This window comes from Orcinus orca, chromosome X (genome assembly GCF_937001465.1).
Source record: "Orcinus orca chromosome X, mOrcOrc1.1, whole genome shotgun sequence".
NCBI classification, from domain to species: Eukaryota; Metazoa; Chordata; class Mammalia; order Artiodactyla; family Delphinidae; genus Orcinus; species Orcinus orca.
Window position 1 is genome coordinate 112,335,632 of NC_064580.1, and position 14,970 is coordinate 112,350,601.

At 52.6% G+C, this 14,970-nt stretch overlaps 1 protein-coding gene across 4 annotated transcripts in view; it reads left to right on the top strand.

Annotated features, from left to right (window-relative positions):
* Positions 1-2,257: 2,257 nt before the first annotated feature.
* BCORL1 (BCL6 corepressor like 1) overlaps positions 2,258-14,970 on the top strand; it is a 60,516-nt gene continuing 47,803 nt past the window's right edge. For 2 of the 4 annotated variants that reach the window (XM_033407066.2, XM_049704450.1), the window contains exons 1-2: positions 2,258-2,597; positions 3,898-3,977. The gene's annotated coding sequence lies outside the window, so the exon portion shown is untranslated. Of the gene's footprint in view, positions 2,598-3,173; positions 3,332-3,897; positions 3,978-4,729; positions 4,976-14,970 lie in introns of those variants that run through there. The other 2 variants (XM_033407065.2, XM_033407067.2) reach the window with 2 other exon arrangements.

Below are 14,970 nucleotides of genomic sequence, written 5' to 3' on the forward strand. Positions count from 1 at the left end.
TCTGATTCTTAGAACTCTCCAAACAATCCTCTTTCCATTACACCAAGCTGCCTCTCTGAGTCCAGCTGTTATCGATGGGAGAAACAATTAGAAAAACAACCCTGCCTGAAAATGAATATTTTGACATGAAATGGAGGTGCTATTCCATATTAAAAAGAGCTCCGGATGTGGAAAACAGGACTACTGGGGTTGAATCCTGGCTCAGGCACTCACTAGCCATATGACCTTGAGCAAGCCACTCATAGCTGCTCATGGACTCAGTTTCCTCAATTACAACATCAAGAGTTGTAGTGAGAAACAAATGAAATAACACAAGCGAAAGGGCTTTGTAAACACTCTGATGTTGTACAAAGGTAAGGTATTATTATGATGATGTTGTGGTTCTAGCCTCAAATAAAAGAATCATTAAACTCTACATTCTTTACAAGGTTTCCCACAGCTCTCCCCACCCTGCTCCTTGGTTTCCCATCATCTCCTGTAGGGCAGGAAGTGTGGCCCCCCAACAGGAAAAGGCTCAGAAATGCTAGGGCTTCAGCCAGGAAATAGCCATCTTGCCCCAACCTTTATTTCGCCAGATAAATGATGCAGCCAAATGGTGAGACACAGACGAGTGGGAATGGAGGTGTCCAGAATCTGTTTCAGCCTCAAACCAAGGAGCAAAGTAGCCCTAAGGCCCTAAGGGCCTTAAGAGACGTGGAGATTTAGTAATTACCAGATTAATTAAAATCAGTGAAGACAGCCAATTTAAATCAAAGCAGAAGTGGTGGGGCCTGCATTATCAGGCCCGATAGAGGCAATTTCCCCCCTTAATAATGCATTTCGAGTTCATATGTTGATTAGCTTAAACAAATCATTTCCCAATCTCCACTTTCCCTTGGTGCAACTTAGGCCAAACACTTTTTAAGGTGTGTGTGGGGTGCATGGCAGGGCAGGAGTGGTCAAGTAAAACAGCTAGTGAAGAGGTTCCCAAAGCAAAGTAAAATGGCAAGCGGTATGTCCACACTGCTGGCAATAGATTTTGACGCTGGTGAGGACAAGCAAGAGGGGTCATAGAACACCAGGCCTCATCCAGCAGCAAAGCCTCTGCAGCCTTAGAGGCTTGCCCTCCTCCGCAATACTCACACACATCCTTCAAACCAGGTGAGGGAGACATACCAGGCAAGTCTCAACTGCCATCTCTAAAGTCCTTCCAAAGGAGAGGAGAGAAGACACCCCACAGCTTAGAGATGGAACCTCTGGGCCTAGGACAAAGGAGGGGGGCGGGGAGGAGGGGGAGGAGGAAGACATTAATCCTGCAGGGCTTCCTTCCAGTCCACATCACCCTCTGGCTTCCTTAGTATAGATAAATATATAATAAATAATATCAATATATCTGCACATTAAAGATTTTTTTTCAAATTCCTGCTATTCATTTCACATTCCGTTTACAAAGCCCTGAACCCTCCAGGAACTGCAGGGCACCTCCCCTAATACCCTGTAGGTTGAGGCGATGCCTTTGAAGTCCCCACCACCAAGTCAGGGTTGAAGCTGCTAAGAAACACCCTAAGACTGAAAGTAAGTCCGCCCGGCAGCTTCAGCTCCATCGCAAGCTGCTCTCCTCAGAGTTACTGTAAAGTCATCAGAGTTCCAATGTGGACCGCAGGCTTCTCAGCCCTTCAGTGCCGGGGATAGCCTGGGATGTAAACACATACGAGGATTTATTCCTTTGGCCAGGAGAGGAGTCGTTAGGGTAAAGGGTAAGGGTCAAGGGGTTCAGTTTGGTGACTGAGGAGCCTTGGAAAGAGAGCCAGGTTTTCGGCCCGAGTCGTGCAGGCTCCCCCCTTTGCAGACCTTTCGTCCCCCTCCTCCTTCCTCCCTCGGGCCTCTCACTCCTACCCGCCCCCCCCCAGATGCCTCCACGCCCAGGCCGGGGGCTGCCCTTTGAGTTCTGCCCACGGGGGCTGCAGACCCGGCCGTTGCCACGAAGGGTGGGCCGCCCCGGAGACGCGAGGCGAGACAGCGAGCCCCGGCATTTTCCCTTCCCCAGCACCTGTCCCACTTCGGCGCCGGGGCTGGGGCTGCATCCGCGGGCGGCCTCGGTGCCCGTGCCGGAGCCACGCACCGAGGTCGCCCGGGTTAGGGAAGTGGGGGGCCGGGGGAGGGGAGGGGCGGGGCGTCCGGTGGGGGCACCCCCCCGCAGGCAAGACCCCACCCCCCCGCATACACAGAGGCTAAACGGAGAAAGAGAGAGCCACACATAAAGCTCGAGCGAAAACGCTTGCTCTCCGACCCCAAGCGGCGTTGCTCGCCCCCCCCCCTTCCTGGAGCCACGGGCTGGCCGGGGAAGGTGGCTCCGTTCTTCCCCCGTGGCCAGTGCGGGGTCTGCGGCTGCCCGGCGAGGTTCCGGCTTCCCCGGGGCTGGCAGGGGGAGCCCCGAGAACTGCAGGCCTGCCCCCCCTTCCTCCTCCTCCTTCCCCTCCTCCCCCACGTGTCCTCCCGGAGCCCAGCGGCCTGATCCCAGCACCCCCCTCCACCTCCCTCCTCCTCCCGCTTCGCCCGCTTCCCCGGCAGCGTGGAGAAGAGCAAAGTTGCGACAGCGGCCGAGGGGCTCTGCCCAGGTGAAGGGGGCTCCGTGGGAGCGGGGAAGGGGGGGACGGCGCGGCCCTGCGGCGGGGGCGGAGAGAAGATAAAGAAACTTGCTTTCCTCGGCCCCCACCCCGCGCGGGTTCGGATCTTGCGTGGACCCAGCCCTCGTGGCGAGACGCGGCAACGCCGCCGGGACCGAGGCCGGCACCGGGACCGGGACCAGGACCGCGCGCCTGAGTCGGCTCGGCGGGCGCAGGCAGCGGGCCAGGCCGGCACCCAGGCAAGGGCGGGGTGGGTGGCCGTACACCGGACCGAACCGGGGACTCCGATGGCCTGGGCGCGGGCCGAACCCGGATCGGGCCGAGTTGGGTGGCGAAGTAGGACGTGGATTCGGGGGCGGGGCGCGGCGGGAGGGGGAAACCAGGCCCGGCCGGACTGGCCTGGGCGTGGGGGCGGGGGGCGAGTTCGGGGCACTTGCTGGGCTCGGGACCGAGCAGTAGGGCGGGGCGGCGCGGCGCTAGGGGCTGGGCCGGACCAGCGGGGAGAGGGCGAGGGGAGGGGGAGCCGGGGGTGGAGTAGGGGCGTGGAGTTGCGAGCGGGGTCTGGCCTCGGCCGGGGGCGAAGGTAGATCGGCGGGGCCGCCAGCTGAGAGAGGGAGGCCCGCGGCAGCGCGGCGGCGGCGAAGGCCAGCTTCCGCGGAGTTTGTGCCCGGGCTTCCCGGGCTCCGGCAGCCTCAAGCGCACAAATGGGGCTAGGGGATTGACTGGTAAGCAACTACGAGTGTTAGACGGTGTTCGGTGGCGATTCCGGGAAAAGCTAGGAGAGACACTGTCTGCAATTATGCCGCACCCCCCCCACCCACCTCTTTAGCATCTGGATTCTGCTCTCAGGGGGCCGCGGACCCTCCCCGCCGCAACCCTTTCACTCTCCAGCACTCCCACCGCCTCCCCCCGCCCCTTGCTCGGCCATCTGACTCTCCTAGGGTTGTGTGTTTGGGGGTGGACGACGGCAGGGGGGGTAATACTTTTCCTCTCGCGGCGGCAGCCTAGTTCCTATCTTATTCCTACATGTAGCGTTGCTTCGAGTAGCATGGACATTGGGGGTTAGATAATCTACCCCCAACTAACGCCCCCCCCAAGCGATTTGATGGCTTTTAAGAAAGGGGACGAATCCCTGGATTTCCACGCCTGGGATGAGGTTTGAGGATTGGGATTCACCCCCAGCTCACTTCCACTACCAACCCCTCTTTCCTTGGTGAGCCATTTCCACGGGGATCCGAACTTGAGGGGGGGGGGAACGGGAGAATTAATGTGCTTCTCTATCTCTACACAGGGTCGGCGTGGCCAAGGACGGCTAGTCTCGGAGGGAAAGTAGCCACCAGTCCAACTCGGGTCGCTCCCACTATTACTTCGGTGAGGGGGGCAACGCTAAGAAGGGGATACTGGTGGGTAAGGGCCCAGTATAAGGGAGGGGGCTGGGTAGTCGCCCCCGAGGGAGTCCCTTTCTTGGCTGGGAGGGAGACGCGAGCCCCGGCTTCAAGGGAGGGGTTCCGGGGAGGGAGATGGGGGGTGGCGATGAGGGGGGCGGGATGAAGGGGGGAGTCACGCCCTGCCAGCAAGGGGAGCCTCCCTCAGGCCCCTGGGAGAAGGGGACTGAATGTGTCTGCTCTGTGCTGCTGGGCAGGGGAGATCTGGGGTCTCCGGATTTGCACACTGGATCCAGCACCAGTGGCCTGAGAAAGTCAGGTCGGGGCATAAGGTGGAGAGCGTTGGAAGAAAGAGAGAAACCCCTGGCCGTGGTGCACTGATCATTTCCCTTCCTCAACCTCCCCCTTCGTGGGGCGTACGGGGGGGGGCGTGGAGCTCCTGCAGCCTCTCGAATTGAGCGCCTCCGCCTCTCCTGGGAGTCTAGCTTTTTGCCCGGCTTGCTGCAGCTACCGCTGCCTCCCTCTCCGGAATCCGCTCGGTCCTCGCAGCGATCCCCTCCTCCTCCCCTCCCCTCCCAGTGTCACCGGGGCTGCTTGGCTCTGCCCCCTTCGCCGCCGCTTGCTCCCTGCTTTCGTCCCTCCCTCTCTTGCTCTCTCCCTCCCTTCGCCTCCTCCTCCCCATTCCTCCCCCCGGGCAGGCGGCATTCTGGGAGTTGTAGTCCCGCGGAGCGGTGGCTGGCGCCGCCCGCGAATCCGACCGGACTCCACTTCCCGTCGAGCCCTGCGACCGGCACCCACTCCACCAGGCTTCGCTCGCACACACAGACACACACACACACACACCGCTCTCCCCCTCACTCTTTCGCTCGCCGCGGCTGCTGCCAGTGTGTGGCTCTGTCTCTCCTCCGCTTTGCTGAGCCCTCCCTTCTTCCTCTCAGTTCCTAGAGTCCGACCGCCGCCGCCGCCGAGAGAGAGGAGAAGGAGGTCGGTGGCAATAAGGGGCGGAGGGGGCATCAGATCGGGGCAGTATTAGGCGGGTGGTGGCTCAGAGGGGGTAAGAGGGAGTCCGGGTGGCGGCCTGAGCCTCCCCGCGGAGCCGACTCGGGAACAGGTGCGTCTTTTTTTTCTCTCCTCCAACCCCTCCACCCCTTTTGACTCCCCGGCTTTCTCGTATCCTCCACCCGCTCCTTTCTACCTCAAGCCTTTCCCCAACCCTGTCCCTTCTTCGCCCCGCGGCCGCTCTGCTTGCCCCCCGGGGGCGCCGTCCTCTTCGTGTCCCCGGACGTAGCGCTCCCTGGAGCTCGCTCTGTCCTCGCCCCTCCCTTCGGGACAGCTCCCCTCCACTTCCACCTTCGTACCCCATTCTTGCCCTACCCTACCCCCTCCTCACCCCTTCTCCCTTAGCCAGGTGAGACTTGTTCGCCACGATCCGAGAGTCTTCATCCCGGCTGGGCGGGGGTCTCCATGGAAACGGGGGTCGGGTTGATCCTGGGGGGGAACCATTGGAATTACCCCACTCCTCGGAAAGGGAGGTGGAGGCTACGGTCTTGTTAACTACCTGGCCCCAACCCCCTGATCCAAGGATCCGACGATCCGAAGGGAGGCTGGCCAGCAGGGCAGGGCGAGAAAGGGCTTGTTTTTTTGGGGGGGGGGCTGTCCGTGATGAAGTCCTGAAGAGACCAGGAGAAAATACCCTCCAACCTCAGAGGGGAGGTGCGACGGGTGCTCTTAAGGGCTGCTTTCTCCCTGGTGTCGGGGTGCAGGAACCGTAGGGTAAGGGGTACCCCTAGGTGGCGGCGGGGCCTGGGTTCGGGAGTGGGAGTGCTATGATGGGGGCAGGGGCAATTATCCGAGTCCCTGGAAAAAAGGCGGGGGATGACTTCGGAGCGCCCTGGCTCCGCTGCCCTCGCTCTAGGGGCGGGGGCGCCGGGCCGGGCGCGGCGGGGAGGGGGCTTAAATTGAAGGAGGATGAGATCGGGGGCAATTCATACTAGCCCCGGCAAGCCAGGGGGAGATCCGGCGTGCAAGCTCTCCACCCGCTTCGCGCCAGGCCTGGAGGCAAGGGGTCTGAGAGCGAAGCCGAGGGCTGCAAGGAGGGAGGCTCCGGTTACTGGGCCGGGTTTCGGGATCGGGGGCAATCCCCCAGCCCTTGGAGAAGGAGGGAGAGGGATGGCCGCGAACCCCAGGGCTCCCCCACCCCGGGTCCTAAGGGGCGTGAGGAACGGACAGCAGGCCTGGCGGAGCTGGATTCGAACGGATCGCGGCTGGGGACTGGGGGTGGGGGGGGCTTAGTGGTGGGCTTTGGGGGGAGCAGTCCCGCGGCGGGGCGGGCGGGCGGGGCGTGGGGCTCCGGCGGGCGGCGGGGCGGGGCCGGGGCGGCGCTGCTGCCGCTGCCGCCGCCGCCGCTGCTGCTCCTGCTGGGGCCGCCGCAGCCGTTGCCGTCGCCGCCGCCGCCGCTTCTGGGTGGGGAACGGAGGCCAAAGGGAGTCCCGTGCCGGGGCAGAGGGCGCCGGCGGCGCGCGGTGGGGAGGGGGCCGTCCTGGGGGCGGGTGCAGGCGGGGGGTGGAGCCCCCGACGGGGGGCGGTACGAGCCGGGACGACGACGACGAAGAGCCCCGGGGGCCGGGTGCATGGAGGACGAGGTGCTGGGAGAAGGAAGCGGGGGGTGGGTCCCGCGACGGGCCTCGTGGGCTTGGCTCCTCGAGGTTCTGCTTCGGGACAGAGCCCTGCGGGGGTGCCCAGAGGCCCGGGAAGGGACCGGGAGGTGAGCTGGACGATGGAGGGGGCCCTCCTTGCTGGGGTCCCGCCGAGAGGGAGGCTGGGCCAGAGGGACGTCCGGGGCAAGGCTGGGAGGAGCCGGCCGCACCTCGGCTGGGGATTTCGAGTTATGGAGGTGCGGGAGATTGTTGTAGGCAAAGACGTGGTCGAGGGGAAAGGCGGGAGGGAACCACACTGCAAACCTGGGAGGCCGGTGGGGGTGCCCTTCTATTCCGCCCCCCCCCCCAGTGGAAGCACTCTGGTTTTGTTTTATTGTTTTGAAAAATTTCAGTGTTGGCTGTACGAAGCTGTCGATGCGGTGATACTTATTTATTCTTGGTGTCTTCTAGAGTAGACAGTAAGGACAGGCGTACCTTGGTGAGGACGCGTCTAGCCCACGGTTTAGGGGCTCTTTATGCGAGTGTGGGAAGGGGACCCTGTAACTTCTGCGGCAGCGGAATACTCTCAAGGCAGTTTGGAGACAGTCCCCGTGGCACAGAGGTGGAGTACAATTGCAGAAATGTTTGGTGAGACTTCTGGGGGTGCAACTGTAGGTTTGCATTGCCCTGGTTAGCCCGTGGTTCTTTCAACTTAGAAGGCTATTTCTCAAAGTCACACTGCTGAAACGTTTTTCGGGGGAAATGAATGGGGTATGTATTCGGGGTTGGGATTAGATTAGGTCGATAATAAAATTACCAGGTTGGAAGGGACTTTAAAGGTCATCTAATTTTCTGTTTACCTGTCCTGTCCTTGAATGTTGGGAGAGAGGAAGCTTTATTTGGGGAGAGATGGTAGGCAGCACAGTGGAGCAGAGTTTAGGGGTACTTAGATTGGATGGGGATGTCACCACGTAGTACTGAAGAGGACAGTATGTAGGAAAGAAATTTGGAGGATTCCACCGGGGGATTAAATGGGGTAACCTAATCCCAAGAATCATCCAGAGGCTCCAAATAGAAGCAAAATGCAGAGGCAGGAACCTGTAAAATTTTGATGGAGAAGCAAAGTTAGTAGGAAAGACTGGGGGAGCTAGGAGGAGCAGGAGGCTTGGTGATGCAAGTTAAGAGAATCTGAAGGCTGATGGAGTTGAGGAGGGACATGGCCATCTGACCAAGCTATGTGGATATTGCTAGGCAGTCTCATCTTTTGATACGGCAACTGAGGCAGCTGCTCTTGGGGTGGATGTAGGGGACAAGAGGCACAGGCCATGGGGCACAGAGCCTTACTCAAATTGATGTTACGAGGGTTGACCCCGTTGCTAGCTTTGCAGCAAAGGTAGGTAGGTTTCTTTTTGTTATGGCCCTGAGAAGTTGCTGATGAAGGAAGGGGAGAGGACTCTGACGTCTCGGTTAAGGAGGACTAGTTCTTGAGGCCACAAGGAAGAGATGGCAAATTGTTGGGACAGGGCAGAGGAAAGCTAAGTCCCTGGGAAACTCTGCAGTTGGAGTCTGGATTGGGCAGAGTGGAGGGGGAGGGGATTTCCACAAGCAATGGTGGCTGTACCAAGGGCACTTGTAGAGTTGGTTGTTTTGATTTACCAGGAGAGGATAGGGAGGCAAGGAGGATCCCTTTCTTTCTCAGTGATGTAAACTTTCTTGGGAAGCAAAGGGGGTTCCTCCAGATGTCTCTTTGCTTTACTCATGCTACAATTCACTACATAGGAAAAAAAAGGTTAGTACAGGGGGCAGAGGATCTCAACATGATGAGTCTGGATTATGGGTTTTAGAGGGTATTCTTTTAGGGGAACAGAATTATGGGAGAAAAGGACTTGAATACTAGAAAGAAGGAAGGCAGAAAGAGAAGTCAGAAGTGGGTTGGTTGGACAGTGAAGAGGGAAGAAAGGTGATCACACTGGTTCCATGTTAGGGCTAAGTAGGAAAAAGTGGAACCTTGAAATCTCCAGGATAATGTTTTCCAAAGTAAAGTTTGAAGAATCTTTAAGGCTCTTTACACTTCCATGCTAGAATCAGTAAGGTTTGGGCAAGAGAGAAGGATGATCTTGGGTAAAAATAGGGCTACAGAGAAACTGATATGTAGGAAGAAATAGAAATATATTTACACATAAGGAAATAGGGAGTTTAGGGATACTGTACAGGCTGAAAAATGCAGAATAGAGAAAGAGGGTGGGATAACAAGCCAAAGAAGGAAGGTGTTTATTCAGATGTCATTGGGAGCTGGTGTGGGGAAGGTAAAAACTTGCCTTTGATAGCCGCTGCCCTGGGAGGGCCCAGGAAGCAGAAGTTAGCTGGGATCCAGGGCTTATAAGTCTAAGCATTAATTAGAAAATCTAGACTAAAGTAAGGATATTGAATGGGGGAAGGAATTAACCGTCCTAAATAGAATGGCCTTGAAAGAAGGAGTAAGTGGGAATACACCAGTTTTTCCAGTCTGCAAGTGGGAGGAATCCTAGATATATGGAGATGGATGATGGAAATTCCAGAAAGAAACAGGATAAAGAACAGTGGCCTGAGAGCCTTGGGCCAGAATTGGAGGGTGGGGTGGGGGCATAGAGGAGAGGCGCTAATCAGGGGTTGGACAGCTGGAGTGGTTCATTGCTTCTAGGCTGAGCTAAGTTTGAGATGGACTAGAATGGCCTCAGAGGGTAGAGAGCTGTTTTCCAGTGTCAACCAGCATCTGGGATTGAGAGAGGAGGAGTTCATGGTTGAGTTGGGTGGGAAAGTGAACACTAGGGTGGAAAGGAGAGAGCGCTGGGGAAAGTGGAAATTGTTGGGATAAAATAGACAGGGAAAAGGAGAAGCCACTGATGATTACATGAGGGAGGAAGGAAGGCCCTAGACCTTTGAGTTTTCCAAAAGAAAGGAAATTTCTTAATGCTGGAGTTCCAGTTGGGTGTGAGTCTCTGCTTGCCAGAAGGTTTAGCATCTGACCGGCCAAAGAGGGAGGTAATAAGAAGTAATCTACCTTTCGGCCACTAGGATGCTATACAGTATTTTATATAATTTCACATACAAACTAGGCTTTATTAACGCCAGTTTTTGAATGGTCATCCTTAAAATAACGTAGAAACTGTTCTCCTTCTAAATCATATGCTTTCCTACTGTTCATAACTTAAAAGCACTCTTTTATGATGAAAACTTTCTTTGGTGAACTAAAGTTGAATTCTGGTCAAGAGTAAAATTTAACTCTTTTTCTATCCCCATCATTCCAATATGCTGTTCTGGTTCCCTCTTTTTTTTTTTTTTTTTAAAGCAGAAGCCACCCTTTCCCCATAAAACATTAAAAAGTGAATCATTGTTTAAAAAGTGGCTGCAGGCTGCATGTCAAGGTCATATTCTCCCTGCCCAATGGATTGTGATGAATTTGAAGAGAGATGATTTATTATTTGTAAAACGGGGTAATTTTTAGCTTATTCATGAGAGTATGTGACGCAGGATACATCTTCATTTGGATTTTAAGAAGACCTTAAGCTAAGTATCCGTGAAGAATCGAGAGTACTGAGGGGCAGGCAAAGTTTTGTGTTTTAGGCTTCTTTGACTGTCTGCTAAGAAACAAAATTTGGTTACCTCATTGCTAAGGTATGCCTAGAAATCTTAGTGTTAGTGCCATTTAAGGGTACAGTCGAGTTTTGTTATAATGCTGGTGTCCGGGGACAAGGAGAGCAAGCAGGTTTTCATTTTTCCAAGTTCTATAGAGAAGTGCACTACATGTGGCTCTGAGCCCCGGAGTGAGGGGAGGCACTCTATACCTAGACCTGAGAGGTGATTAGGTGTCTTACTATGACGAGGCTTTACTCAGCGTGAATTGGTGGTACCACGCACGGGGTAGTGTGGTCCAGTGGTTCTCAGACTTTAGCCTGCATCAGAATTATCTGGAGGCCTTTGGAGACATAACAGCCCTCGGTTGCAGTCCTCATTCTTCTACTTCCTAGTCATGTGGAACTTTCTTGAGCCTCAGTTTTCTCATCTATAAAATGGAGATGATAATCCCAGTCTCACAGGGCTGTGAGGATTACACAAGATGATGCATCTATAGTGCCAGGTCCATAGCAGGTGCCCAATAAATGGCATCTATTATTATAGTATAATCTAGTTTTTCTTATTCAACTGTGTCCTATGACATTACCTTTTTATATTACACTATGGTAAACATGGTGGCAGAAAGAAAACTATCAATAGCTCCTGAGTGCTCCCCTTATATCTTGATTCTCTGTGCTCTTTCTCCATATTCCTGTTGTATTAGTACATATTTAGCATTTACGACGTGGTAGGAAGAAAGAGCTTGGCTCATCACTGCATTATTGCATCCACCTTTGAGGTGGAAGTGGCAGCTTCTTTAACAGCTGTGCTGTAACCGTGCTTAGTATTTCAGAACAGGAACTGAAGGGTGTATATCCAGTCGAAACTTCAGGGCACATTTTGGTCCGTCCTTTAGAAATGACCCAAACGTAGTTTACCAGGGTGACATTTTAAAAAGCCATTGCTTTCTGAAAAGGGCTGCTGTGTTTAATTATGACTGGTTGGGCTTTCCAGCTGTCTCTGACATCTGGAAGTTCTACAAGAGCTGGTAGATAGAGCCCAGGTCTGGTATGGCTCTATGACAAGGATGTTCATCAGTGATTGGATGAGAGAGATTAACGTCTCAAATAGCTCGGGTATCCCCAAACCAAACTTTTGGGCAGAGAAAAACGATGGGCTGTAAAATATAGTCCCTCTCTGCAGCCAAAGTGAACTTTGATGCCAACAATCAGCTATGCCAATATAGGGAGAGTGTAATACCAGGCCAATTTAAAACTAGATCAGTGAACAAATTAATAATTTCTGTTTGACTTCAGAAATGCATTATTATTCTCTACCTGTCCCCCTCCCCAGCAGATCTACCTTCCTATTTATATTATGCTTAGGCAAATATTAAAGTGAGTTGTTCCCTGAGCACACATCTACTATAAGTGGCAGAAGGCAGTCCATAAGTCGGCTGGGTTTAAAAACTAGCTGCGGCTAAGCTACAGATAATTGGAAGTTGACTTTATTGTTTTGCCCCAGCCCAATTTTATTTTATTTCTGTGGTTTCTTTATCATGGAAGTAAGGAGAAGAAAGAAAGTTTATGAGAGATCATGGGAAGTAAAAGGAATTCAAAGACCCAATGCCTTTTTTTAAAAGTTAACTAATTATTTATTTTTGGTTGCGTTGGGTCTTCATTGCTGCACACGGGCTTTCTCTAGTTGCGGCGAGCAGGGGCTACTCTTCCTTGCAGTGCACGGGCTTCTCATTGTGGTGGCTTCTCGTTGTGGAGCACAGGCCCTAGGTGCGGGTGCTCAGTAGTTGTGGCTTGCAGGCTCTAGAGTACAGCCTCAGTAGTTGCGGCGCACGGGCTTAGTTGCTCCATGGCATGTGGGATCTTCCCAGACCAGGGCTTGAATCCGTGTCCCCTGCACTGGCAGGTGGATTCTTAAACACTGCGCCACCAGGGAAGCCCGACACAATGCTTTTTACTTGGGGTTGTTCTTGGTTTCTGTATTGGGTAGAGGGAATTTTAGTTTTTCCCTGTAGTTTAGCAAGTAATTATCTAGCGCATATTGTGTACTTTGTGTCATGCTAGACACTATTGGGAGGAACTATTAAAAGAAGTAGAAAATATTTTTTCTGGCCTTGAGAAACCTATAGACTGGTAGCAGGTTGAGCCAATGTTGAGAGTTTGAAATTCTGTGAGCTAATTTGTGTGTGTGTGTGTGTGTGTGTACCTTTGAATGAGTAAATGTACAAAATGAGTTAAGCCCATATTCTGGGGTGAGAGAATAGAAAAAAATAGGCTGATAATGGCCTCTCCAAGTATTTGTGTAAGAGGTCCAGGAGAGTTTTTTTTTAAAAAGGCCAGGGCTTCCCTGGTGGCGCAGTGGTTGAGAGTCCGCCTGCCGTTGCAGGGGACACGGGGTCGTGCCCCGGTCCGGGAAGATCCCACATGCCGCGTAGTGGCTGGGCCAGTGAGCCATGGCCGCTGAGCCTGCGTGTCCGGAGCCTGTGCTCCGCAACGGGAGAGGCCACAACAGTGAGAGGCCCGCGTACCGCAAAAAAAAAAAAAAAAAAAAGGGCCAAAGTTTGGTGAGGAGGAATTCTCTTTAGGTGAAAAATTCCATATCATGCATGCTGTATACTGAAATGGAGGACCTGAGAGCCACTGTCACAGTTTATGGCAGGGAGGACACAGAAGCATCACAAAAGGGATTGAAGTCTCAGATTACAATGATTCAACTTTGGAGTGTGAAAGACACACCAAATATTCACATGGTCCTGCTGAAGACCAAATTGAGGAAAGCCAACTCATTTTTTTGATCTAGTAGAAATGAGAAGTGTTCAAAGGATGACCCTAGTTACTTAGGGTGACATTTTGAGGTGGCTTTGCATTTGGAAAAGGACTGATTAATTTCATGATGTTTAGGTTTTCTAGATATCTGTGACATCTAGAAGTTGCACAAAATCTTGTTCCTAGAGCCTAGGTCCAGTTTAAAGCTATGATGAGGTATTTTCCTTAGATGGAGTAAAATAATTTCCTTGCAGCAGGAAATGGAAGTGAGTACTATTTGAATAATAGGAAAAAAGTATCTTGGCAGTGGGTGGAAAAGCTAAAATGATCTGGTGGTATGAAAATATACGTGAGAGATTAAAACTTTTGTTTTTGCCTACTAAACTGCTGAAATCGATTACCTTTGGTCTGTTCAAGTGCTTTTGTGTTATTCTCAATTTTTGCAGATGACATACTAACTGCATATAGTGAGATGTCTCAGATGGTTGAGAAGTGGGGGCTGAAAATGCCCTCCAAGTTTTGCCCCCCACAGTTTAGGCTTTGGGTACTATCGTACAGCCGTCCCTTGGTATCTGCGGGGTATTGGTTACAGGAACCCCCGTGGATATCAAAATGGATACGAAAATCCGTGGACGCTCAAGTCCCTGACAAAAAATAGCGGAGTAGAAGGAACACAGTCGGCCTTCCGCATTCGCGCGCGAGGTTTGCATCCCCGATTCAGCCAACCGCGGATGTGAAACCCACGGTTACCGCCGGTAAACTTTATATCATTCTTCAAGGGTATTGCCAGTTTTGTGATTAGATGATTCTGAATGGGTGTTGGCAGTTTTAAAACATCAAAATGACTCTGGATGGATTCAGCGCTTGTGAGGAGACTGAAAAGGCTGTGAGTTGGCTTGAGAAAGGTTTGGATGGTAATGCTCACCGGGAGAGCTCCAAAGAGATCACAAGCCTTGGTCACTGCTTTGAGATGAATGTCTAGCTTCCCAAAGTGACTACTTTGGAGGTAACGACATTTATTCATTTGAATGAATAAGCTCTCATGCGTTTAGCAGATAGTTAACATTCCTTTGTATCCAAGTCTCATAAATGTTTATAAGGCAGGGTTTTCAAACATGGAGGTACCCATGGAGTCTGTGAAGGTGTCTTTGCTAGAGCCGTGTGCAGACAACTCCTTAGCCTTCTCGGTAAATACAGGAATGAATGCATCTGGGAACAGGATGCAGTGTCCCTTATAAGACTTATCCCTTGGAGTAGAACTCGTGGAACTATTTGGATGAAAAAAAATAAAAAACTCAGGGTAACCAGGAAGTGCTAGAATAGAAGGTGGGGATGAACAGTGCAAAGGGCCCCTTCCTCCTTTCAATTGCCCAGCAGATTATTTTCAGTTGATTTTGTGTGTTTGTATGTTTGTGTGTGGTGGTGTATGGTGGTAGAGGAACCTGTTTTGCATAAAGGGAAGCAGAGTGATTGGGGCATGTATACAGGACTCTTGAGTTTCAAGGAATGGTATTTGGTTAATGGTAGGGAAAGAAGAGGGCATATTGATATTGAGGGGAGAGCCAGAGGAGAATATTAGAATATCCTTATATGGGAAATCATTAAATTAGACAATTTAAGTTGGAAGAACTTCCTCATTGGGGGGTGAGGTTTCGGATATGTAATTAAGTAGGAAAAATAGGAATGCTAGTCCTACACGTGGAAGAAGGCAGAGGGACAAGGAGGGTAAGACCTGTGGTGAGGGTTCTATATCTAAAGTCAGGTAAAGTTATCCTTGTTGGGTATGTGTAAACTTTCCTATTGAAAACAATGATTTTGAGACATTTTGACATCTCTCTAAAGGCACTCCAGTGACTGGGTGGAAGCCATGGCCTTTTCATGTTCCCTAGGATCTCAATGCCAGTGATCACTTGGATCTCCTTGGGGGTGTCTTAGATGCTGCTTCTCCCAAAGTGGGGTAGTAGGG